This window comes from Globicephala melas, chromosome 9 (assembly GCF_963455315.2).
Source record: "Globicephala melas chromosome 9, mGloMel1.2, whole genome shotgun sequence".
In the NCBI taxonomy this organism is placed as follows: domain Eukaryota; kingdom Metazoa; phylum Chordata; class Mammalia; order Artiodactyla; family Delphinidae; genus Globicephala; species Globicephala melas.
Genome location: NC_083322.1, coordinates 54,488,646 through 54,513,693, shown reverse-complemented (window position 1 = coordinate 54,513,693; position 25,048 = coordinate 54,488,646). Strand labels below are relative to the sequence as shown.

The 25,048-nt window shown below is 41.6% G+C and overlaps 1 protein-coding gene and 1 non-coding gene across 6 annotated transcripts in view; one reads left to right on the top strand and one right to left on the bottom strand.

Annotated features, from left to right (window-relative positions):
- MTERF1 (mitochondrial transcription termination factor 1) overlaps nucleotides 1–25,048 on the top strand; it is a 606,108-nt gene that overhangs the window by 502,611 nt on the left and 78,449 nt on the right. For all 5 annotated transcript variants that reach the window (XR_009565070.1, XR_009565067.1, XR_009565069.1 and 2 more), the window contains one exon: nucleotides 1,122–1,228. The gene's annotated coding sequence lies outside the window, so the exon portion shown is untranslated. The remainder of the gene's footprint in view (nucleotides 1–1,121; nucleotides 1,229–25,048) is intronic.
- Nucleotides 20,311–20,383, bottom strand: TRNAW-CCA (transfer RNA tryptophan (anticodon CCA)). Its single transcript has one exon. It is a non-coding gene; the product is annotated as a tRNA-Trp (tRNA).

The following is a 25,048-nucleotide window of genomic DNA, read 5'->3' as shown; positions in this document are numbered from 1 at the left end:
AAAAACAACAACCAAACACAAACTTTGATGGAATTTAAAAAGTAAAGTCAGATATACAGTCCGCTATTACTATCTTTTCTGTGGTCGAACTCCTTTTTCTCCTCTTTATCAATCCAGAAACAGAAGCAAAGAGAAACTGCCCGTTAAATATTTAGAGAGAAAAACTTGAGAACCCGACGACCTCTCTGAGGGAGCAGAGGAAGCCCGCGCTGCCTGAGACCCCAGAGGTGGTTCGGGGCCGGAACTGCGCCTGGGGGCAGCCTGGGCCCTGGGGGAGCTCCTGGGAGCCTTCCAAAGCCCGGAGACGCCCACGGACCTGTGGGAAATCCTGGGAGGGTCAGACCCGGGCCAGCTGGGTGCCACAGGCCGGGCTGCAGAGTGGTCTTCCACTCAGACGCAGAACTGCGGATGCCGGTTCACAAAACAAACAAAACAACACAATTCATCTCAGCCGACTTACATTCTTGTTTTCGTGTAAGATTTTTTAAAGTGATGCTTTGACTACGTGACTCAGTTTTATCAATAAAATGCCACTGTATTATTAATTCTACCTAGGATTGGTTGACCTATGATTAGACTCTCTTGGGATACTTTTCTACAGTTATTTTCTATCTTTTGTTTATCCATTCATTTGTTTAATAAATACTTACCAAGCTCATGTTATGCTATAAGCACTGTTAGGTAGTAGAATACAAAGATAAGCAAGACATGGGCTGGCCTTACAGGAAGGCTTAGTGCAGTGGGGCACAGAGATGTAGATCAGTTCTCTTGATGCCCATCCCAAAGCTAAAGGAGCACTGGAAAGCAGCCAGCCAGTGGAAATGGGTAGGGAGGGTTCTGGTGGAGAAGTGGGTGGAAGGTGCAAAAGACAGGAGCTCTGAAGTGCTTAAATTGCTGCAGGGGGAGGGGGCTGGGTGTGGCTGAGATATTATGAGGAAGGCAGGAGAAAAATTTTAATCCATGCTAAAAAGTCTGGGTTAAATTATATAGACAACAGGGCGCTGTTGAGGGTCACTTTTTCCCACATAAGCAGGGGGTGGCTGAACAATATTGTTATAATTTATATCTGTTTGGTATGTTAAACTCAACTAAAATGCAGCTTTCTTGGTCTTTTTTTAAAGAGCAATGCTCCTCAAACTGTGATCTCTGAACCAGCAGCAGCACCTGGGAACTTGTTAGAAATGCAGATTCTCCAGCCCCATCCATACCTACTGAGTCAGACATCCAGGTGAGTGTGATGCACTCAGAGTTTAAGGACCATTGCTCTAGAGAATAACTGTTGTATCCTTTTCTACACTGAGCACTATATTAATCATTTTGAGGTTAATTCTATCTTGAAATTGTCATATTAGTGGATACCAAATGGTATTTTATATTGGGCCTGATCATTTACTGTCTAATCAATCTGGTCATCAGATCTACAAAATTGAATTGATCATCTAATTCCTGAGAATGAATCAGACCACCGAACTGCCTAGGGCCACAATGACTGAACATAGAGCCCTCATTCATAAATCATTTAAATCATGAAACAGGAAAGTCAACTGGAAGTAAAATTCTTCATTCTCACATAATTCATAGGATGGATTTTAAAAGACAATTCCAGCTGGATAATGTACCCACTAAAAAAAGTTCAGTTTATCAATATTCGCAGATACTCTCTTAAGAGCCCCAGAGTTTTTCAGAGCTTTGCAGTGGTTCAGCAGGTGGCTTCAGGATGACTGGGAAAAAGGGGAGCTGGGGCACAATGTCATTGGGAAGCTTAAACATTAGTCTACATGTACTACTTTAGGTGAGTGTCACTTGTCCTACATACTAAAAGGTCACTGTAAATTTCGTCACCGTGCATGTTGGTGTCTCTAAAGATTGTGCAGTCATATCTTTACCTGTTGAAATGAAATGACATCTATTTGTTTCAGATACATATATTATCATTTTTCAAATATTCATGGATGTAGTAAATTCATAAAATTCATATTTGTTTTAAAGCATTTCTGGATTCCTATTTTTTTAAAGAAAATGCAACAGATATCATAATGAATGTACAACAGGTATCATATGTGAATGAGTGTGTGTGTGTGTGTGTGTGTGTGTGTGTTGACAATAATTCATGAAAGATTTTGGTATTGAAAAGGAGGTTGGGAAGCACAGGTGCTCTCTGAGGTCCTTAGAGCATTCACCATTCATAACTATTCATTTTATCCTTCAGCATCCTGGCCCACAGTCTCCCGGGGACACCTTTCTCTAGCCTCTCACCCTGATGCTCTTTCTTCTGCTGATAACGTCCCATGCTTAGAAACTTTACCAAGCCATGTTTCTTCTGCCACTCCTCTTGTGTAAAGACTACTCTGTCTTGTGTTCCATTCTCTCAAGGTCATTCTTGGTGACTGGGCTTGGTGAAAAGTCAATTTATTCTAGTGTATTAATTACCAAGAAACATCCAGTGTATTAAGCATCCACCATCACCATCACTTCAGATGCTTCCTCTTCTCCCCCAAGGGGGTAGGGCACAGGGAGTTTAGCAGAATGCAGTTCTGTTCCCCAGAGTAGGTCTGTCCTGCTTCAAAAGTTGTTCTCTTGAAATACGTGAGCTTGTTTTATCTTCCACTGGACAGTGAAGTTTACTAGGGAGGAGGCTCAGAAGTGCAGTCGGAGCTAAAAAGAAAAAGAAAGTCATTTTTGCCAGATCATGGAACCAGAAGGAACCCAAAATATCATCTAAGGACTATTTAATTTTCTCCAGTTTATAATTAAGAATACTAGACCCAAAAATGTTAAAGGAAGAGATACAGGTTAAATGGCCTTGTTTGGCATGAATTTTGTTAAATGCTTATTTTAATCCTTTCTATATTCTTTTGAGTAGCTATCGTTCTTTTTATTTTAAAAAAAAATCAGTTTTCTGTAGAAGTTTTCTCTCAATGGATTGTGTAAAAAATGACCTTGTCAAAAAATTGTTTCCTGAGAGTTATTTTCCAAAGTTAAAAAAAAAAAAAAACCTAGGTTGTCTTATCTATTTTTTATACCAATACGTTATTTCATTTATCAAACCTACGTGATACAGAGGAAGGTATTAAAATCAGGAACAGTTCAGGGTGGTAACCAATAAAAATTAGTGTTATGGAAGGTCTTTTGGGGAGGTGATAATAGCAGTGGTAACAAAATGTAAGAAGGAAAATATGAGCAGCATATTTTGACATTAATCTAAAATATATTATTTTCTCATATATGGTAGAAGGGGTTGAGATCCACAGATAAAAATTACTAAGTAAGTATGAACTATTATGAACTTGGTAATAAAAATATTTCAATTAGGTAAAAGCTATAAGCATAACCCAATTCCTCCTTGATACTGATTCTTCAAGCATCAGTCAAGTTTTCTTATATCAAAGATCTTGTTTTATCAGCCCTTGCCCAAATCTTCTGAAGTTTCTCCAGACTGCTTATGTCAGGTTGAATATGGATAATTACCAGTTCCAATTACGTACAATTGGGTGCACATAGACTCGCCTGGAGTTAGGTGACTGTTCCAGGTGCAACCTGGCAGATCTAAGATAGTTTAAAACTCAACTTTATAAGGTTGGACTCACACCTCTGTACCACTTTTGTATGTTAGGAATGGAAAGTGAGAACTTGGTTTACTATGGTTTGAGTGTCTGATGCTTATCTTTGAATTCCTAGTGAAGAGATATTGATTGGTTCAGGAGCTGGTAGTGATTAAGAAAGGCTGGGCTATGCTATTCCCACCTTCCTTGGAGGCATCACCTGAGGTCTTTTATATTGTCTTTGTAGAGACACTTTATCTAAGCTTTCAGCATAGATTTCTACTTCTTTCTTCTTGAATTTCTAACCCAGGAATTATGGCAGAAGCTAATTCTTAACTTACAAAACATCCGTATTCTTTTGCAAAAACTCTAAAACTAAATGTCTTTTCTTTCTTAATTTTTTTCTTCACTCTTACACAAATCTGTTCTTGACATTGGTGAGATTGTTCTTGGATTCATTTATACACAGAACCTCAATTCATACGCACTCTTTGAAAGGTCCATCTTTTGAGAACATATATTGCTTTCCCTAAAACAGCTTATCAAAGGGGACTATCAGTTTGACTATCCTGACTTTTATCTTACAGGGCACTTATAGCCGATTAATATTAAGATCCTAAACTAACTTAGCTTTTGTGAGTCAGCCGTAATTTGTTAGAATTTACATTTGAAACATGGTTAAGACTCAAAGGTTGAATATAGATGGGTATATTCAGTAGGTCTAGGTTCTTATCATGGATTACTTATACACAAATCTCACAGAACACATTTTAAAAAAATAGAAGTATGAAAGGGAGATCACCATCACTGAATTATCATCAATAAGGTAGGGTAGTTATTACCCCCAAATCTTCTTATAGTTCAAAGATTAAACTGTAAAAGAAGATTTTGCTAAATATATTACTTAAATCTTAGTTTAAAATACAAAGAGCTATCTCATGACTCTGCTTTAATGAGTTCTGTTGTCATTATGCAATTGGAAATAGTGTATACTATCTGGGAAAACTTCTGCAAAACATGTACACATTTGTATTCGATCTAAAATGCAGTCCTTCTCTGAGGCCCTGGGAAAGAAATATAGATGATCCCTTGTAAATTAAAATGTTATGTTTCTTAAAGAGGCCTCTCTGATTGGCTAAGATGTGGGGAGCATAGTTTGGAGTCATTTTGGTGCTGAAAGAGGTTTTTAAGAGTTCAAGTAAAACTTCTGCCTCTGGAAGTGAGCATGTCTGCTCTCCCTTCTGGATGACTTGACATTTTGTGTGTGAGGGGGAGAGATAATATTATACATCTTTTAACATCATAGTCTGATCAAATTGTGGTTTTTTTTGTTTGTTTACTTGCTTCTTGCTTTAACCTGAAATCCTCTGGCTGAAGATACAACATGTAAGTCAATCCATGGTGTCTAAAGTATTAGTAAAAATGCTTCTTAAAATAACATCTTTGGAATTATGATTAAGAACAAATGGAACAGGCAACCAGACATTTTCATTGAGATCCGACATTTCTTTGGACAGAGTAAAGAAAAGCACTTGGCTATTTGTACTCTATTAGACATCTAAGGCGAAAGAGATCCTAATACTTGAAAAAAAGTGGAAAAAGAAAAAAAGATCATTTTCTTCCATGCACGTTATCGTCATATCATGTACCTGACTTAATCTTCACAACAACGCTGATGCAGGTAGTTAGATGATGACTCGCAGTTCGGATGCAGAAATGGAGGCTAAGGTGTTGCCTTGCTCACCCAGCTGGCCATGGCGGGAACTAGAATTCAAATGCAGCTACTACATGCATTACGATGGCAGCACACCCAGGGAAACAAGATAGATCCCATAGCTTCTGTAACCTAATTAAGTTCATTAGAAAATCCAAAACTCTGCCAAGAATCTACCTCTGAGACAGTTATTTGGATGTTTTAGTATAAAGGATATCGAACACCACAGGTCACTGTCAGATGGCCACCCATGATAAAACCCGAGAAATAATGGTACATTTTAGATGGGGGAAGGTGTCTGTAAGGCGGCAGAAAAATAGATTCAAAATGTAGCTTTCCTGTGATCTGATCTGATCCATGGGTAGACCTTTAGGGGATATACTCGCCATTCTTACATCTATTTTGCATCAGAAGAAAAGCCCGGACACTGGGGTATTCTTTGTGCTCAGCAAAAGGCACTGTCATTTCTTTTATCATGGTGAGTTTTCTTGCTTTCCCGAGACTCAGTTTCCTCATTTATAAAATTAGGATGATAATCTAATGAATACCCATTAGATTGGGTATCTTGCTGGCTTTTGCATACTGTAATTCTGATCACAACAAAGAAGTATGCATGTTTATATTTAAAAGTCAGAGTATTAATCAGTAGGCAAATGCATTTGGTAAAACTGCCTTAGCACATTGATTTTAGGAATCTCTGCATTATTGATCTGATAGGTTGGAATGCAATCGGGGTCCATTTAAACCAAGGGCTTTTCTTTTCAGCTTTCATTTTCCCTCAGTTCTCTCAAGAACAGAAGTAAGAGAAGTCCATGTTTACATGGGCTCATGAGCTTCCCCTTGGGGCTCTGCAGTGTGTGGAGTTTGTATGTCATTCTGTTTGCTGCAGGCCCTTCAGATTAACACAGACTTAGCTTAGAAAGAAGAAAGTAAACTTTGCCATCATTAAAAACTGATAGATATTTGAAAATTATGCACACAGATCAAGGTTGGATCTGATGATTTTGATATGGTTAATTTTCCCTTTTACTCCATTGTTTCCCCCCAGATCCATTATTTTATGAATGTTCCATATACTTATTGCTATATAACAAACCACCTCAAATTTAGTGGCATAAAATAATAGCCATTTTACATGTTCACGAGTCAGAATTATTATGTTCATGGAGTCAGAAATTTGGACAGGGACAGAGAGAATGACTTGTCTGCATGCCATGAGGTCTGGGAACTCAGCTGGGAGGACTCCAGCAGCTAGAGGTGACTCAGGCAGTTGAGGACTGGAACAGTTGAAGCTGGAGGATCTGCTTTCAAAGTGCTTGGCCCCTAGGCAGGGACGCTGGACTCTGATGGGACCATCAGCCAGAGTGCTGACGTGGCCTCTCCAGCATGGAAGTCTTGGGGTAGTCAGACTGTACAGACTGTAGTCAGACTGTACTGGAACTGTTGTTCCAGCCAACAACACGGAAGCTGCATGTTCTTTCATGACCTAGCTTTGGAAGCCACATAGGGTCACTTCCAACGTATTCTAGAGCCAAAGCAGTCACAAGCCTGATCAGATTCAAGTGGAGGAGACCTAGACACCACTTCAGTGGGAGCAGTGTCAAAGAATTTATAACAATTTTTAAAACTGCCACACTAAGAAATCTGAATTTATAAAATAATTTTATGTTATGAGGGTTAAAGATAGCTATAATAATAACATTTGCTGAGTGCTTACTCCGTGCTAGTTAATTCTCATATTCATTCTTTGAGGGATGTCCTATTATTATCTCCATTTCACAGAGGAGAAAAATGAGGCTTAGGGAGGATAAGGAACTGGCCACACCCTACTGAACAGGAGAATGGAGGTTGAACTGAGATTATCTGGCTATAGACTACAGGAGCTTCACCACTGGGCTATATCATTCCTTCTTAGCTAATTAGAGCAAAGCCCTTTAAGAACTGTTAAACAAAAAAATTAAAGCTATGGGCCCTCACCAAATATTAAGAAATGTTTTGCATACAATTGTTACTAAGACAGTCGTTACTAAGATGTGGTGGTCTTGGACCAATAGCAATTGAACAAAATGTCTCACCTCTACATAGACACCTGTACATTGGCAGAGTATTTTCCTGGCAGGATTGGACAAGCTTAAACTGGTAGAGCTGGAAACTTCCCCAGGAAGAATGAGATGAGTCATGGAGTTTGAAGGTTACTGTATTGTGACTGCTGGGAAATCAGGCTTTTGTCTTTTACTCGTAGTTGGATATCATTACAAAGTTCAGAGATAGTTTTGCATCCAGAATTTGGCTGTTATCAAGACATATTCTGACACAAAGTTATTTCATCTTTCAGGGCAATTAGAAAGTTGATAGCTAAAGCACAGAGATACAAAGCTCCCGTTTTTGACCTCAGTTTTTACACATCAGACCAAGTAATCTGGCAGGTTCATGTCCTCCAAAAAATGTAAAATTGCAGAGAGACCCACCTCTGTAATGAATTAAAAATCTGTGTCCTGCAGGAACCCTGCTTCTTACTAGAATACCTCAGCATGCAGGTCAGACAGTGTAACCCTTGTGACACCAGCCTGGAAATGCTAAGAGCTTGGGGTGTAGTGAGCAACCCCAGAGTTCTGTGGCTTTAGAACCAACGTGGATACTGAAATTTCAACCCTGCCTGCCCTGTTTCCAGGGAATTGGTGTAGACTGGAAATGGGATCTCCTCTAGCCTTTCATTTCCATCCACCCCCAGCCACTCTCCCTGCTGCAAATGGCTGTCATGGCTTCTCTGTCCACACCCTGACCACCAGAGACTTCTGGCATTGTTCCTGCTGCGGAGCTGCCCTCTCACCAGTCAGTCTCTGATGGGACACACAGCCCTGCAGGGTCCACTGCTTCACAGAGCTACCGTCCTCCTCTCCTGCACTGCCCAAGTTTAAAGAGATTTTTTTCGACTATGGTAAGAAAGAGCCTTCATCTAATCTTGGCATCCAAAGGTAAACAGGGTCTTTGTACTTGACTCTTTCTACCATCAGGTAATATAGGATGTTTTCCAAAACCTGAGCAATTCAACCAAGAGTCTCCACTCAAAGCATTTCTCACCAACATGGAATCCAAACCCACCATGGTCCCTTAACCCTCCCGCCCAACCATAGTAAAGTCTCATTCTTTCCCAGGCACTTCCCAAAGAGCTGCATCAGTCTTATATTTCCATATATTCATTCATTCAGTAATTATTTATGGACCACTTACCATGTGCCAACTACTTCACTTGGTGTTCAAAATACAGCACCAAGCAAGGCAGGCATCCTCCTGTCTTCACAGAGCCTTCATTCTAGCACTGAAAAGGACACAAAACAAATACACCATTCATTATACATGCATACCTGAGTTCATTCCAGTTGGTATAAATTATTTTAAGTCTTTGGTTGGGAGTTATAGACAATTCTGGATAGTTTCAGGAAAGAACAGAATCCATGGGAAAGTCATAGACGTGTCTAACGGAATACAAGGAGGAGATAAACTAGTGCAAGAGTCAAATTAGCTCTACCTCTTTGGCAAGAGTTAATGGGTCTTCCTTCTGATGTGCTTCATTAATGTGACTTAATCAGCAAAGCTTCGAGTCTTTCAATTCAAAAGGGAATGTCTTTGGTCCATCTTAAGGTTAGTGTCTGCTCCTGGACTAATGGATCAGAGCCAGGGAAGCTGGTCTTAGTGTACAGACACTGTTGAGGGGCACCCCTGAATAATGGGTTAAGACCCCAGAGAAGAGGTAAGGCAGCCTCTGCAAAATTATTTATACAACAGAAGTTGGAATGGCCCCAAGAGCATCTGACCTAATTTGGGGAAGGGGGTGGGTTCAAAGAAAATTTCATTGTGGATGACAAATATAATCCCATCACCGAAAGGATGAAGAGGATTTAGCTAAGGCAAAAGGAAAAGTGTGGGAAGGAGAGAGAGTGGGGCATAATGATAAACAGGAATGGTATCTGTAACTCAGAGGTAAGAAGGAGTAAGACACATCTGAGGACCCATGAGAAGGCTGGATTATAGCCAACAGCAAATCTGAACTGGTGGACTGGAGGTCTTATCTTCAGCCTCACATACCTTTGATCAGCCCTCCCAGGAAGCCAGTGGGACACCGGGTGGCCAGTAAGGGCACTGCTGAGTACCTGGACAGGGCATCGAGAGCAGTCTCTTTGCTACTGTTTAGTAATAGACCTAGTTGACACCTCTGATTTATGACTATCCTTGCCTTTCAGAAAAATACTCATCTTCTTTACAGTGTCAACTACAAATTGGCACTTGCCATGGGCAGTTGCCATCTACCTCTACAAGGTTAAGTCACGTGATTCTGCAGCTGCTGACCTTCAACACCCCCTGAAGGGAATTCAGGGTGGAGAGCAGGAATGAGGCACTCTGTGCTCTGGAAAAACTGGCAGAACAGGTCTTCAGATAGTTAGATATTTTTAGGAGCTGATTTTATGAGTGCAATTCTTGTATCTCCTCATATCTAGAAAAGCACTAAATTCCTTCATGGTGACGTCTGCTCCTCGTGACTAGCAGAGACCTTCTGCAAAAATATGTGCTTGATTGCATGTACTCCCCCTTCACCAAACTCACATATATTCTGACCTTCCCCCTACCTCTGTGGAGCAGTTTCTCAGAGCTATCTGAAATGCTGTCTCCCGGGATATAGTCCTCATTTTGCCCCAGATAAAACTTAACTCGCAACTCTCACATTGTGCATTTTTTTAGTCATCAACAGAAATATATTGGCTTTTTTTTCGAAAAAAAAAAAAAAAGATTAAAATTCACTTCACCTACTTTCTCTAGATTTTATAGATATGCTACCTGATCTTTGTATCTATAAAACAGACCTATATAAATTCTAGCTGAATTTTAAATAGTTCTTAAAGCAGCTCTTGAATTTTAAGAGTCTATAAAATTACTTTCCTATTAACCTAAGGCCAGAAATTGAGCTGTTTTGTTTTTTTGGAGAAATAATAACCCTAGGAGTTACATAAGATGATATGACCAAGATTTATTAACACTTTAGGGAATAATTCCAAATAGCTATTGTGATAACAGTGGTGATCTGAGCTGAGCAAATGTGGAAGTCTGTGGTGGATTAAAGTGAGCCACAAATTCCTTGCCGTTCCTCTCATTAAGAGATGGAGTCTATTTCCCCTCTCTTGAACCTGGGTTGGCCTGGAGAGTTGCTTTGACCAGTAGTGTAATGAAGGGGAAGTGCTACTGTGCTAGCTTCAGGCCTAAGCCTTCAAAAGGCAGGCGGTTTCTGCTTTGTGCTCTTGGAAGCCAGCTGCCATGCTGTCAGGAAGCTCCAGGACTACTGAATGGTGCGAGAGAACACAGACAGGTCCCAGAGGTTGAGATTCCAGCACCAGCCATGCTCCCAACTGAGTGCAGCTCCTGGTTGATCTAAGTTATACCCTGTGAGCTGGAGAACTGCCCAGCTCAACCCACAGAATTAATATATCATAAATTTTTGTGTTTTCAGCCATTCAGCTTTGGGGTGGTTTGTTACACAGCAATAGCCACTGAAGAAGTTCCATGTGGATTGCTTTTCCATTTTTTTGGGAGGTAGTAGATTTTTTTCTATGACTCTAATGTCATAGAAGCCAGCAAAGAGAGTGTGCCATGAAGAATGGAACAGCCTTAGAGGAACTGAAAAGACTTAAACCTCTTGGTGGTTAAAGGGAAGTATTCCAGGAAAGAGAGAAAGGCTGAGGTACACAGTAGGATGGGAATGTCAGGGAGAGATGTTTGTAATTGAGGGAGTGAAATTCTCAAAAGGTGGTAAGGGAGGGGTTTCTAGCAGAAGAAGGGGTTGATTTAGCCTTGGGAGGGAGGAGGTCACCTCTTCCCATGAAAGTGGGACTGACTGGGGAAGAAAATCCAGGAAATCCTGAGGTGGCAGGGAGAAAAACTGAAGAAGCTAACATCAGAGGATGGGATCCCAGTCAAGCAGAGGTAAAGATCATATGCAGAGGAGGAGGGAAGCCAATGATTGCAATAATGACCTGTTTGGAAGAATACCAATAATAAATAAATAATAAGTAGGCAGACTAAGTATGAAAAATCTTAAATCACAGGTGGTGATTCACTGCAATTGTTCTAGCAGTTAGAAGAGAAAAGTAAACATTTAATAGAGAAAGTAAAAGCTGGCAGATTTGACCTCCAGGGCCCAATGCCTTTCCCATACGTAACTCATCCGAATGAATTGCCTTTTCATTCCTTCTTTAGTGGAACTAATCCTCAGCACAGTGTCCACAACCAGGGGAGAAGGGACATGTTCCTGCAACAAGGGAGATGGCTCTTCTGAGACCTAGAGATTCCCCTCACTCAGGAAGTGGGCAGCATCTGGGCAAATCAGCGGGTATGAGTCCCATGTTTGGTAGAAGTGGCCACATGGAAGCTCTTCTCTTTTTGATGACCCTGGAAAGTCTATTTCATGTTCTCTCGAAAAAGGAGAAGGGAGCTGAACGTGGAAATCATTAAATGTTCTCAAGTGTCCTGTCTGCACCCCTGAGGAGGAATCACTCTTTTATTTAAGTGTGTGATTTTAGCAATGGTATCACCAGAAGCGTTAAGCTAAATATGAGATGAGATAATTTATAGGGTTTAGTAACACATGACACTGGATGTATTCTGCTTCTGTAGCTCATTAGCTGGGTGACTTTGGACAAGTTTATTTAATGACGCTGGGCCTCAGTTTTATCATCTGTAAAATGGTGGTTATGAAAATAGCTTATCCGATTATCTCACTGGCTGTTGTGTAAGGATCAAATGAGATAATGAATATATAGGACACTTTGAAAGCACTCTCCAAATATAAGGTATATTGCATAAGTCACTTGTGAAAAATACCTTTGCTTACTGTAGAAACTCATCCGAATCCTGAGACAAACTAGTAGGAGAATTTTACTCTTCCTTCCCCAAAGCACAAATGAAGAAAGGATTTTTTAATACTTTCGGGTGATACCTTGTTGGACTCTGCATGGAACCGATTTGTGATTTGCTGAGCTTCTGAAACCTTCTTTTCCAGTCACTCTGCTAAAGTACCAGTGAGTCATCCACCTAGATTATAAGCGCAGTGGGGTTGGGGTCAGGATGATTGGCTACATGGGACGATTCTGTCCGGAATAGGGTTAAGTGGATAACCACTGACATAGGAAAAAAGCCTTTGAGTGGCATGAGAAAGAAATAGTACATTTTCAGACAAATAACTGTTATAAGTTTGATAGCTGCACAGTGTTCTGGTTTAAAGACATAAACTCAGGGACCAGATCATGTGCATTTGAATCTCAGCTCTGTCACTTACCAGCTGTGGGACCTTAGGCAAGTTGTCTAACTTCTTTGGTTTTCCTCCCTGTACAATGAGGAACATAATGGCGCCTCCTTCATGGGGTTATTGGGAGGAGTCAAGGAGTTAATATTTATAAAACACTTGGAACAATGCCGGCCACATGCAAGTGCTACATTAACTATTTATTAAATAAGTTATGGGGCAGATGGTATTTAGTACATCAGACTCCACTTAGACCTCTGTGTTTGTTTGCTAATTAGATACACTGAATACAAATTTTAAAGAGCCTGTGTGTTTACAGACCTAAATGTAAATATTTTCAGAGACATCCCCTGTATTTGGTGTGAAACCTTTACACGAACACATTACAGAGACTTTCTTAAGACATCAAACCAGGTTTGAGAACCGTGATTGCACATGTGCTCTCAGATTGGGCAATGTGTTTAACCTTCACACCTCAGCTGCTCTCTCTGTAGTAATGCTATAAAAAATGCTTGCCTCACAAGGGTGTCATGAAGATGAAAATGAGATAATGTTTGTAAAACTCTTAGTGCTTGCCTGGAGAGGCGCCACCTAAATGCAGACTGTAATTATTAACATCATCTGATATCCTAATGGTGACTGGCTTAAATGCCATTATCTTACTAAATGACTAAAGCCAATCTTAGAAATTACAGTGTTGGGTGGTTGGATAGTTAGGAACGTAGCATCAGACAGCTTCCTGCATGAAGGCTGTTGAGAAGGCACCACCGCTTTGCTGTGTTAAAACTCACTAGCAGCGCTATCTGGATTCCCCTGGGGCAGACTCTGAGAGCTTCACCAGTTTGCAAATATGGCTCTCTCTGGGTTACCCTCTGTCATTCCTGAGTGGTCCCAAGTCCACAGGAATCTGGAGCGGGAAGATTTGGAGCGTGAGTTTCCTTCCTGAAATTCATTAGCCACGTGGGCTCACAAAGCTTTTTAGAGTGGTTTAAAATTTTGCGGAACCAGTGATATCAATCTTCTCCTGCCTGTTCCAGGTTTACATGAGATAGACAGATAGGTGACAAATGCTTATTGAGTAAACTAATAAAAACTGATAGAGCCGGAAAATCTTTCTGTAAAATTCCGCTATCCCTGGGGGGCAGAACATTCCAAAATGGGAGACATATAATTGGTAACAGGCAAGGTGATTTTAGGTGGTACACAGATGAATATTATATATATGTATGTATACACAAACACATATATAGACACATACATATACACTTCTACATGTGTGTCTGTATAAAAATTAAATACTAGGACATAAGACCTGTGCATTCATGGATATTATTGCTTTGCTTAGGCAAAGATAAAGTTGGTAATTGAAAAAGATGGTTGGTAGTAACTAAAAAAATCTATTTGACTTAAAGGAAAAGATTAGGTAATTAATAGTAATAGGAAATAATAATGCAGTTTTTATAGCAAAAATCATGACTAACGTTAAGGAAACTCCATCTTAGAAGAAAGATGAGAGAGCCCCTGTTTGTTTCAGATTTCTGAGTGCGGGATTTAGATCTCAGGGCAGAATCTAGAGAACAGTGATTTCTCTGGATTGATGGCCACTGTCTGCAAAGTCCTTTTACATGCTTTTGCTTATTTTCAGATCAGGCATAATTATTTCTGTTTCATAGACAAGGAAACAGACAGTGTCCTTGAAAAGTTGTGCAAGAGCAAGCTGGCAAGTGAATAAAAATCTGCACATGTTATAATACTGTTTAGGGAAAAGAATCATATGCTAAATGGTTTTTACAAAGTAGAAAACTAGTTACTAAAAGTAGCGGTCATTCATTTAACTCCTTGGAAACCGACACTGCTAATGGTGGTCCTGTTCTTCTGGGATCTTTCATGGATCATGTGCTGAGCGCAGTGCTAGAGCTGAGGCCTCAGTGGGCATTACCTGGTCTCTTACTTCAGGGGCTTAAATCTGGTCGTAGGTTACCCACTACTAGCCCAATTGGGCCTCCAGTTATGTTTTGCTTGAATAGTAGAGTGTTACAGTTTTTAAAAAATGTGTTGTTAGTATTTAAGAAGCTGGAGATTTTACATAAATATCTGGTGCCCGGCGTTGCTTAAAACCATGTGAAGATCTGGCAAGACCAGGTCTCGGGTTCTTGCTTAGTTGGCCTTGGGCAGGGACTCTGTGCTCTCTGGGCCAACAGTCATTTGCTGGACTCACGTTTCTTTCCCTCCTTTACCTTGGAGAGCCCAGGTGCAAAGAGCGGTACAGACAAGTCAGCAATTCTTAACAAATGAGCCCTCGCCAGGGAGCAGCAAAATGAGCACAGTGGACATTAGCCTAAAGTGTAAAAAACACAAGTTGGGAGAAATCAGCCATATTTTCATGGAACCTAAGGTTAAATATTAAAACAAATGATATATCATGGTGCCTGCAAAATATTTTTACTGCTTTGGCTGTTTCCAGAATTCTTCCACACAATTTGCCATTCACACCCCAACTTTGAGAAATAGACTAGGCGGGAATTATTATCCACATTTTATTGATTAGGAAATTGAATGTCTAAAATTGAAAGAAGTTTCCCAGAAACAGAACCTGAGACAGGGATTTGGGTGCTGTGATCTCTTGAGCAAGTGCTCTTCAGGAAAGTCCTGTGGGGGAAGGAGTGAAGCAGGAGAGGCAGGGAGGCGATGTGGTCTCAGATCAAGACCACCAGGACCTGCAACGTGGGGGAGGGCTCTGGAGCTTTAACCACCCACAGAATTGTTCCTTCCTGGGGCCGTGGTGCCAGCATTTTGTACCACTTCCCAATCAGTCATTGGCTGTGACCTCCCCCCACCAACCTCCTGAGTGAGGTGGCTCCTCTTTTTAGCCCAGGACAACCTTCCCAGAAATGGGGGCACCTGTGAGCCTTCAGCAGCCAGCACTCAGAGCAGCAAGGGACCCCAGTAAACAGGATCTGGGAGGGGGTACCGCAACAGCATCTTGGAAAATACTGAACATGCAGAATCACAGTGAGTTCAACTAACAGCACTATCTACTCAGGCAGTGCACACACACACATACCATGCACAGTGTGTTTCAGAAAATACACCAGGGTTCCTTCCAAAACCGGAAAGTTCTCAGTCTACATTTTTTGAGAAATTGAGAGGAAATGGGTCTCACTTCTAAAAAATCCAATTTCACAGCTTATTCTGTGTAAATGGTGGAAATGATTGAAAAATGAAGTCTTAGAGTTTATAAATCAATAGATTAAAATATACATATAGATATACATATACAGAATATATGCATATGGATATATAGTGTATGTATGGCTATAAATATAGCTATAAGATGTGATGGTTAATGTTTGGGAAAAATATCTTGCCACAGAAAATGGAAAAGCTTTGTGTTCAAAGGGTTTAGAAAATAAATTATCCTTTGACAGAGCCTAGCCCCTTGGGATTTGTCATAAGAAGGAAGAAAGAATTTCCAAGAAATATCAGGTTGTCCTTCTGGCATATTCGTACTCTGTTCTGAAACAATTTGAGTCAGAAGCACGTTTCATCAAGTATAGAAGTTGTAGGTTTTGCTAAGTGTGAACAGAAGAGAAAAAAAAATGAGATGCAGGGTTACATTTTTAACCTCTAAAATGTTTAGATAAAGATTTAATAGAATTCTCCTTATTAAAGGATGTGAATTATGTGTCCATCCTTCACAACCGATGGGACATTGTCAATACCCACAACTGTGGCAAATCAGGGAGAAAATAAACTGGCAAAAGTCCGAGGTAAAATATATTTTATTTTATTATTTTTCTTCTCTGATTTTTTTCCGTAACACCTTCAAGGTGCCATCCCAAAGCTATTACCATAACTGAATATTTTGCATAATGGAAAGCACAGGCACCTCAGATCTCCTTTTGCATGACAAATGCTTAATTAGAAAAATAATGGGATGGAAATGAAATTGGTATTTACTATGACTGGAACAGAGAATTGTCCTGGAGAAGAAAATTCAGTTTTAATTTACCAAAGGCAAAAAAGAAAAACAGATTAAAAAAATAAGCAAGCAAGCAAGAAAAGAATCTTACATGATGGAAATAAATCAGAGACTAAAGGGCATGGCTTGTGCCTGTAGTTGGGATGGAATTCCTCTCTCTCTCTGTCTCTCTCTCCCTCTGTCACATTCACCACACACACACATACACACACATACACATACACATCACATCATAAAGGCCAACACAATTTTTTAAAATGTGATATTAAAGTCCTTTTTAATTGCTTGTGAAAAAAAGAATCAAGCCCTCTAAATGTTACATTTCCATCAGATTAGATAAAATATATACCAAACTAGTGTGTCGTCTAATTCTGCACTGCATTAGCAACCTAATTATAACTGTGAAATAATTCAGTGTAAAACCATATGCTAAAATATGGTAATTGCTATTTTATGGTTTTTGAAGAACTAGTTGTATTTTCCTATGTCTCTTTGAGTTGTTGTTGCTGATTTGTTGCCTCCGGCTAGTGAGTCAGAGGCCATAGGATTCTACTTTACCACAGAATAGGAGAATTACATTAATTCCCCCCTTTGCATTTATTTGTAGATTTTCATTCTTTAACAGCAGTACATCTTGTCATACAAAAGAGGATAGGGTCCCACACAAGTTGGGTACCTGAATCCTTTGTCCATCTCAGGCTTGATCTTGTGAAGCTATCTAAAAATGTGCATGGGATGTACATAGGTTCTCAAGATTCTTTTTTTGGGAACATGTACAAAAAGTAGAAAGCCTTGAGTTATTTGTTTGAATGCTGGGCCAGAGAATATTATGTGCATTTCCCTCCATTGCAGCTGATGTCATCAAGTTCACGCTACCGTTGTTTGTTCTGATTTTGTGTTTTTAAATTGTGATGTACTTCTTTAGAGCAGTTTAGATTCATTAAAAAATTGAGAGGGAAGTTCAGAGACTTCCCATCTAGCTCCTACACCACACAAGCGTAGCCTCCCCCATTATCAACATCACTCACCAGTTGGTACAGTTTTTAATAAGGGTGAAGCTACATGGATACATCACAATTACCCTGAGTCCACAGTTTACATTACAGTTCACTCTATGGGTTGGACAAATGTATAATGACATATATGCACCGTGATGATATCATACAGACTATTTTTACTGCCCTAAAAGCCCTCCATGTTCTGCCTGTTCACTCCCTGACTCCACAACCACTGATTTTTTCTTTTCTTACTGTCTCCACAGTTTTGCCTTTTCTGAATGTTAGATAGCTGAAGTCATACAGTAATTAGCCGTTTCAGATTGGCTTCTTTTACTTAGTAATATACGTTTGAGTCTCCTCCATGTCTTTTCATCCCTTGGTAACTCCTTTCTTTTTAACACTGAATACTGTTCTGTTGTCTGGATGTACTACAGTGTATTTATCCATTCACCTACTGGAGGGCATCTTGGTTGCTTCCAAGTTTTGGCATTTATGATTTAAGTTGCTATAAACATCCATGTACAGGTTGTTTTCTTTTTCAGTTTTTTACTCCTTCTAGGACAAGGACAAATTAAGACTGTCAGATGGGAGAAGCTATTCAAATTTTTAGCTATGAATTGTGTTGCCTTCAAAATGCTGCACAGTAGGTCCTCAACTCATTGGAATGTCTCAGCCATCTGTGTGTGTGTGTGTGTGCGCACACGTGCATGCGCACCCAGTTCAACTTGTCACCATTCCACCAGACTTGGCCCAACTTTTAATTGGGAAAAATGTGAAGAGAGGGCTCATCCCTGCCTCTATATCTAGGTAAATAGGAATTTGCACTGAGTTCCACTTCTTTCTCTTCTTGCTAAGGGGTCTGAGGTACACACACTGTTTGACATCTTTTTTTCCAGAGTCAAATCCAAGACAGAGGAAATGATACTATATATTAATCAAGGAGCATCTGCACTGTGACAACCGGATCACTCACACTTCATGCTTAATCAGAACATCCATCCAGCTTTTGTATCACCTTTGAATAAAGATAGCAACAAGACTGCAATGGTCAGGACCATGAGTTTTATTAAACAGGAAACTGGAAACTGTTCCAGTTCATTCATTCCTCCCGTCAACATTCCTTTGCTAGGTACCCATCCCGGTACTAGGCTCTGGGAGTTGAAAACAACATGAGATGCAGTGTAGGGTTGGGGAGGGTAAGGTAACTGCAGACAGATGTGAAGATACCAGGTCACAAGCAGCCCTAGAGCCTGAGCTATAGGTGCGATGTCAGAAGTAGGCATCCAGCAGATGGAGCTTTGTGGGAAAAGCAGTGGGAGGTCCCTTCTTTTCCATCCCTATCGTCAATGCCCAAATTCAGGCCAACATCACTTCTTACCAGGACTACTCACTGTGAGGGGCTGTTACCTGATCTCGGCCACCAGTTCTAGCTCCTTAAATCCACCCTCCTCACTGTTACCAGAAGTCTTCCCCAAATGCATATCAGACCATTTCCCAGCATTACTTACAACCCTTAAGCATCTTGCCCTCACCTTGCAGACCAAGGCCAAGCTCATCAGCAAGGGCCTCCATGAGCTGGCCATCCTGCTTCTGACCACGCTTCACCCCACACTCATGTTCTGGCAAAGCAACCGCTTGTGTGCCTGTCACACTAGAGCACTTGGGATTCCCTCCTTCCACTCGGCCTGTGCTTAAGATCCTGGATTTTACTGTCACACGGCTCTGGGTCTGACTGTGGGCTCTGCTGCTTCCTAGCTCTGTGACCAGGTGTGAGAAATTTTGACCCATGAGCCTCAGTTTGTAAAGTGGGGATGATAATGGAATCTGCTTCATAGGACACTGCTGTGGGAATTAAATTAAATAATGAATGTATATCACATGTCAAGTTCCTAGTCCATAGTAAGCGTTCAACATACTTTACATTATTCCTACTATCTTTTTTTAAACTTTTAAGACAGTTAGGCTTAACCTTCTCCAGGAACTTTTTCCTGTTCTGCCTCTGGTTTCACAGGCTGTATTAGACCCTTCTTTTACGGGGTCCTCATTACCCTGGGTGTAGCTCCTATTGCAGTGTACTATAATTATTGTCCTGCACCCAAATTATTGTTTCAGACCGTGAACCTCATAAGGGTAGGGACTGTCACTTCACAGTCATTCCCAGACCCACAGTGTTTGACATCGTGCCTAGTGCCAAGCGGTGCTTTGTTTGTATTTGCCCATCAAGAAGCCCTAAGGAGCCAACTGAGGCAAGAAGGAGCCAGTATATGCTTTGCCAGGCAGAGCGATGCCTCTGTAGCCACAGCTGGGAATCCAGGCCAGGAGGTGGAGCCACAAAGGGTCAGGCACCCCGGTATGCATCCAGGAAGTGAAATGGCAGAATCCATCAAAAACGTCTGGGTAACGGGCTCAGGACCCGGGGGCAGGACGGCGGGCCCAAGGCTTCCTGACGCACATCCTTTCTGCTCCTATGGAGGGCGGTTGCTTGAATTCATCCTGGCTAGAGTTAGGACGAGGGGCAGGAAGCAGGGCAATTTCTCACAACAGACACGGAAAAAAAGATATCCTGGAAAATCAGCAAAGCTTTCTCTACTTGATGACCATTTTCTTTCTTTCTTTTCTTTTTTGTTTTTTGTAAATAAGATTTTAGCTATAGTTTTTTTTTTAATATATTTATTTATTTGGCTGTGCTGGGTCTTAGTTGCGGCACGCAGGATCTTCATTGCCACGTGTGAGATCTTCATTGCGGCATGAGAGCTCTTTTAGTTGTTTCATGCGGGGTCTAGTTCCCTGACCAGGGATCGAACCCGGGCCCCCTGCATTGGAGGCTTGGAGTCTTAACCACTAGACCACCAGGGAAGTCCCCATTTTCTTTTTGTTATTAGAAATATTGTGGAAAGAAAGAAGGTCTTCTTTTTAGGGAAGTTCCATGTTTCCCACAGAGAAGGAACCATTTTGGTGATGTGTCCTGCATTATGGTTTTGTGGTTCCAGATTTTGACTCGAAAGGAAAAGAGTTCTGAGGTGGTCATGGACCTTTGCAGGTGCTCTGGTTTAGCCCTAACCACACAGAATAAGGCAGCCGGTTGAGAAAAGGAATGTGATCTCAGCAGAGACAAGCCTCCCTTCCACTTAGGGGTCATGATATATATGTGCATCTTTTCTGGGCAGGCTCGGTTTGGCCGTCTTTTTCTATGTGACCAACAGAAAACAGACAGACAGAAAAGCAGGAAGTTCTGAGAGCTGCTTCATGATTATTGTTACTAAGGAAACCAATTCTTTAGTATTCATGTGTTCAGCAGATTGTTGCTCTGAATCTCTGAGGCTGAGGCGATATCACAGAATAGCACGAGGGAGAAGAAGGGATGAAAACAGCCAATCAATATGGAAGCTCTTTAAGACTATGTTCCTAATTTAGCCATCATTCGTGATTACTAATGGCTTTAAAAATGAGATCACTGCTAGCATCAAGTGATTTATATAGTGATCAGGAGTACGTTTTCCTGCTGCATTTGTATAATCATATTCCCATAGTATCCATGCACTGGAAAAGCCTTTCTGAACGGGACAAAGATCCTTGAAATCTCGTTCCATTTTGAGAAAATCATCTTTGTGTGAAAAGGGCATCTGAAATTTATCTCCATCTCTTGTCCCTATTGCAAAACGCCTTTCCCTTAGTATCTGAAGTTGGAGGTGGCAAGTGTATCGTTAATGACCACAAAGGCAACATTTTCTCTAGCAGAGGATGAGAGCATTCACCATAGCTGAGCATCAGTTCCCAAATCTAAGAGAAGTCAATCCCACAGAAGTCACAGTCCCAAAAGGACACTCGTAATCCGTGGGTGGGCCTGTGGGTGGCAAAAGCCTTCAGAATATTAAAGAGCCAAGTCAGGGAATATGGAACCCCATATTGCTGATCAGATAGAGTGAAAGAGAAGAGCTAGAACTAGGGAGAGACAATCCACTTCAAATCCCTACTTGCTCCAATCGTCAGAATGATGATCAGTGAATTTTGCAGCTGAGACTGTGGCCAACTAGTAATTCTCATGATGCGAATCTGAGCAAGGGGATCGCTAAGAACTCTTTCTCTCATAGAGAAATAGTATAAACGGAAACATTTAAGTTCAAAACAGAGTGTCCCACCCCTTCTCTTTCACCTGCACGGCCGAGGGGAAAGCACTGGGGATTCTAGGAGCGTCTCTTGGTTTGGGGATAAAAGTATCCATTAACTAGATCTCGTTAACCTCCCAGTGCAAGGTTATGTCACTGGCATCCTTTTCACGTGTTCAATCACCATTAATTGAGCACCAGATTATTGCATTCAAAGCCCTCTGCTGGATGCGATCAGAGATGTAAAGAGGAGTATGATGCAGCCTCGTAACTCAAAGAACCCACAATCTAGTTGACGGTAATCAGAGTGAAAAGCATCAACCTGAGCTCATCACAATCCTCCTTAAGGATTTTAAAACTTCGTTATGTGTCGTGAGTTTCCCCGGCCCTGTGCAACTGCCCCCCTTCATCTCTGTGGGCTCCGCATCCCCTGTACTCCCACACCGGCTTCCTCAGTTCCCCGGCTCCTATCTCCTCCTCTCAAAGTTCAGAGCTCAATTCAAAAGTCACTCCTTCAAGGAAGTTTTCCTGATTCCCCAGGTCAGGCCCCCTGCCATATTTTCTTGTGTACCTCCTTTTGTTCCTTTCCTGCAGTAATTGCAGTTTGATTATGTATTTATGTGACTGTTTGATACTGTCTGCGCTTCTCTGTGTTAGACTCCAAGTTTAAGGGAAGCAGAGGCTGAGGCAGGGTGGGCTCATCACAGAGTCCTCAGGGCCCATCACAGAGCCTGGTGTAGAGCTGGCTCTTGACAAATGTTTCTTAAATAAATAAATTATTTAAATTTATGAACAAATGTGCACAATGAAGTAAGTTTGAAGATAAGAGAAACAAGCCTGAGGCAGAGGGCCATTAAACGGTGTGGCTGGGGGCTGGTTGTTTCTCCCCCAAACATTTGCTATGTACACAGTGCCCTGCACATAGGATGCTTGTGGGATGAATGAAATGAATGAGTGAATGAATTGTGAGCTGGGAAAAGCCATCTCTCATTTTCTTTGTTTGCTTACATGATTATATTTTATGTAAATAGCAATGTTCAAGAACACATTTTTGTGTATGCCACAAACATGTGGAAAGATAGTTAAAAAATAAATAACCCAGGATCTGGCTGAGTGGCCCCTTTTGGCCGTTCCTGTAGTAAAGCAGAGGTTTATGGGCCAGAGTCTACTTTTGATGGAAATGGCAGAAAGGGGTCACTCAGCCAGATCGTGGGTTATGGACAGCTTCAGTGTTCTAAGGAAGAACTCCTGGCTGCTTTGGCTGTGAATGCTGACTTGAGAGGTTTCTGTTTCATATGTGCTTAGACCTGGAGCTACAGTTCATTTATTCATTTATTAGTTGACTCCTTCATTGATTCACTCAACACACGTTTCTTGAGTATCCACCATATGCTAGTTTCTGAACTATGGGTATCTACCTCTTACCAGGAAAAAAGATAGTTAAAGCCTCTCATGGTTTACTTGGGAAACTAGAGCTGTAAAAAGTTGATTCCACCCTAGCATGAGAGTTGAGAAACAGATGCCTTTAGCACTAGTACTTCCTCATCTGTAGCATTGATCAGACTCGTTTTTGCACTTTTAGTGGCTATGAGCTCCGCAAAGGCAAGCCTCATTTTATCTTATCCATCTTTGTACCTCCAGCAACTGGCACTATCCCTGGAACATAGTGGACCTTAGTAAATATTTAACTACTGACTAAGCGTAGCTAATGTTTATCATAGGAGCCAAGCCCTAAGTTCTGCATGTTAGAATGCAGTGCCTCATTTAATCCTCATAACACCATTAGGATGTACTTGCTATGATTATTTCCATTTTACACATGAGGAAACTGAGACGTGGAGAAGCCGAGGAGCTTGACTAGGACACACAGCAAGCGAAGTGACAGAGCCAGTCTTCAACCTTGGTCTGTCTGACATATACCCACCATGGGCTCCTGCTTTTCTGTTAGGTTGGACCATATGAAATTGCTGATATTTGGTCCTTTTGACCTACAGAAATAGCAAACGTATAAGTAGCATAAGTACTTATAACCTAATATAAGTAAGTGAAATAAAATAAAGGAAAGGTTATATATAAGGCACTGGGGAAGCAAAGCAGGGGAGGGGTCAGGGGTGGCTTCCTGGGGCCAGCCTTGCAGGATGGCCAGGGATGAATTGGCATTTTAGGTGGAAGGAGGGGCACAGCATGGGTACTGACCCACCCCCTCACTCAACCCATCTTCCTCATGGGCTCACCATGCGCCAGGTCTCATGCAAAGAGGAAGCAGAGCATGGAGTCGTGCAGGGAGGACAGTTATAATAAAATGGGCGTATTTATTATGCTCTAGTAAAATGCCCTGAGAATACACAACAAAGGCCCAGATGTGAGAGAGACCAAGAACAGGAGGATAGTGGTTGAGACCCATGGGAGCAAAGCATACCAGGCTGGGGAGCAAGATGAGGGCAAGTGGATGCCATTAGGAAGGGCCCTGATGCCTGGCATGAACTGGACACAGAACGCAGGAGAAACCAGTGGAGGGTGTGCGCCAGAAGAGGGCTCCAGAAGATTCCCTTGGCTACAGCATGGTGGAGTGTTTGGAGGGGGATGAATGGGAGGAAGGAAGCGCACTTAAAGCTCTTTGGGTGGGGCTTCCCTGGTGGCGCAGTGGTTGAGAGTCCTCCTGCCGATGCAGGGGACACGGGTTCGTGCCCCGGACTGGGAAGAACCCACATGCCGCGGAGCGGCTGGGCCCGTGAGCCATGGCTGCTGAGCCTGCGCGTCCGGAGCCTGTGCTCCGCAACGGGAGAGGCCACAACAGTGAGAGGCCCGCGTACGGCAAAAAAAAAAAAAAAAAAAAGCTCTTTGGGTGGAAATATTGAGAGCCTGAGGCTCAAAGAGGAAGCAGAAATACAGATGGTCAAGTCCAGTGAAGTTTAGAGCTGAGTAAACCCTGAGAATTATCAATTGCTCTAGGTAGTCTGTGAGACACAGGTGTTCTGATTCAATTGGTTTAAATCTCTAGAAAGCCTCCACTATCTTTCTACACAAAGGATTCTGCGTGCCAGAGGGCTCTTTGTGCTAGCTCCTCTCCTTAAAATCCCTCTTTGGGTATGTTTAAATTCAGTTGGGGTTCTTGGCAGTTAGAGGTTGCTTGTTTTAACATTTATGTTCATGGAGGAAGAGGTGTTTTTTTTTTTTTTAATTTAATTAATTTATTTATTTTTGGCTGCGTTGGGTCTTCGTTGCTGCTCGCGGGCTTTCTCTAGTTGTGGTGAGCGGGAGCCACTCTTCATTGTGGTGCGCGGGCTTCTCACTGCGGTGGCTTCTCTTGTTGCGGAGCACGGGCTCTAGAGCGCAGTCTCAGTAGTTGTGGCACACGGGCTTAGTTGCTCCGCGACATGTGGGATCTTCCCGGATCAGGGCTAGAGCCCATGTC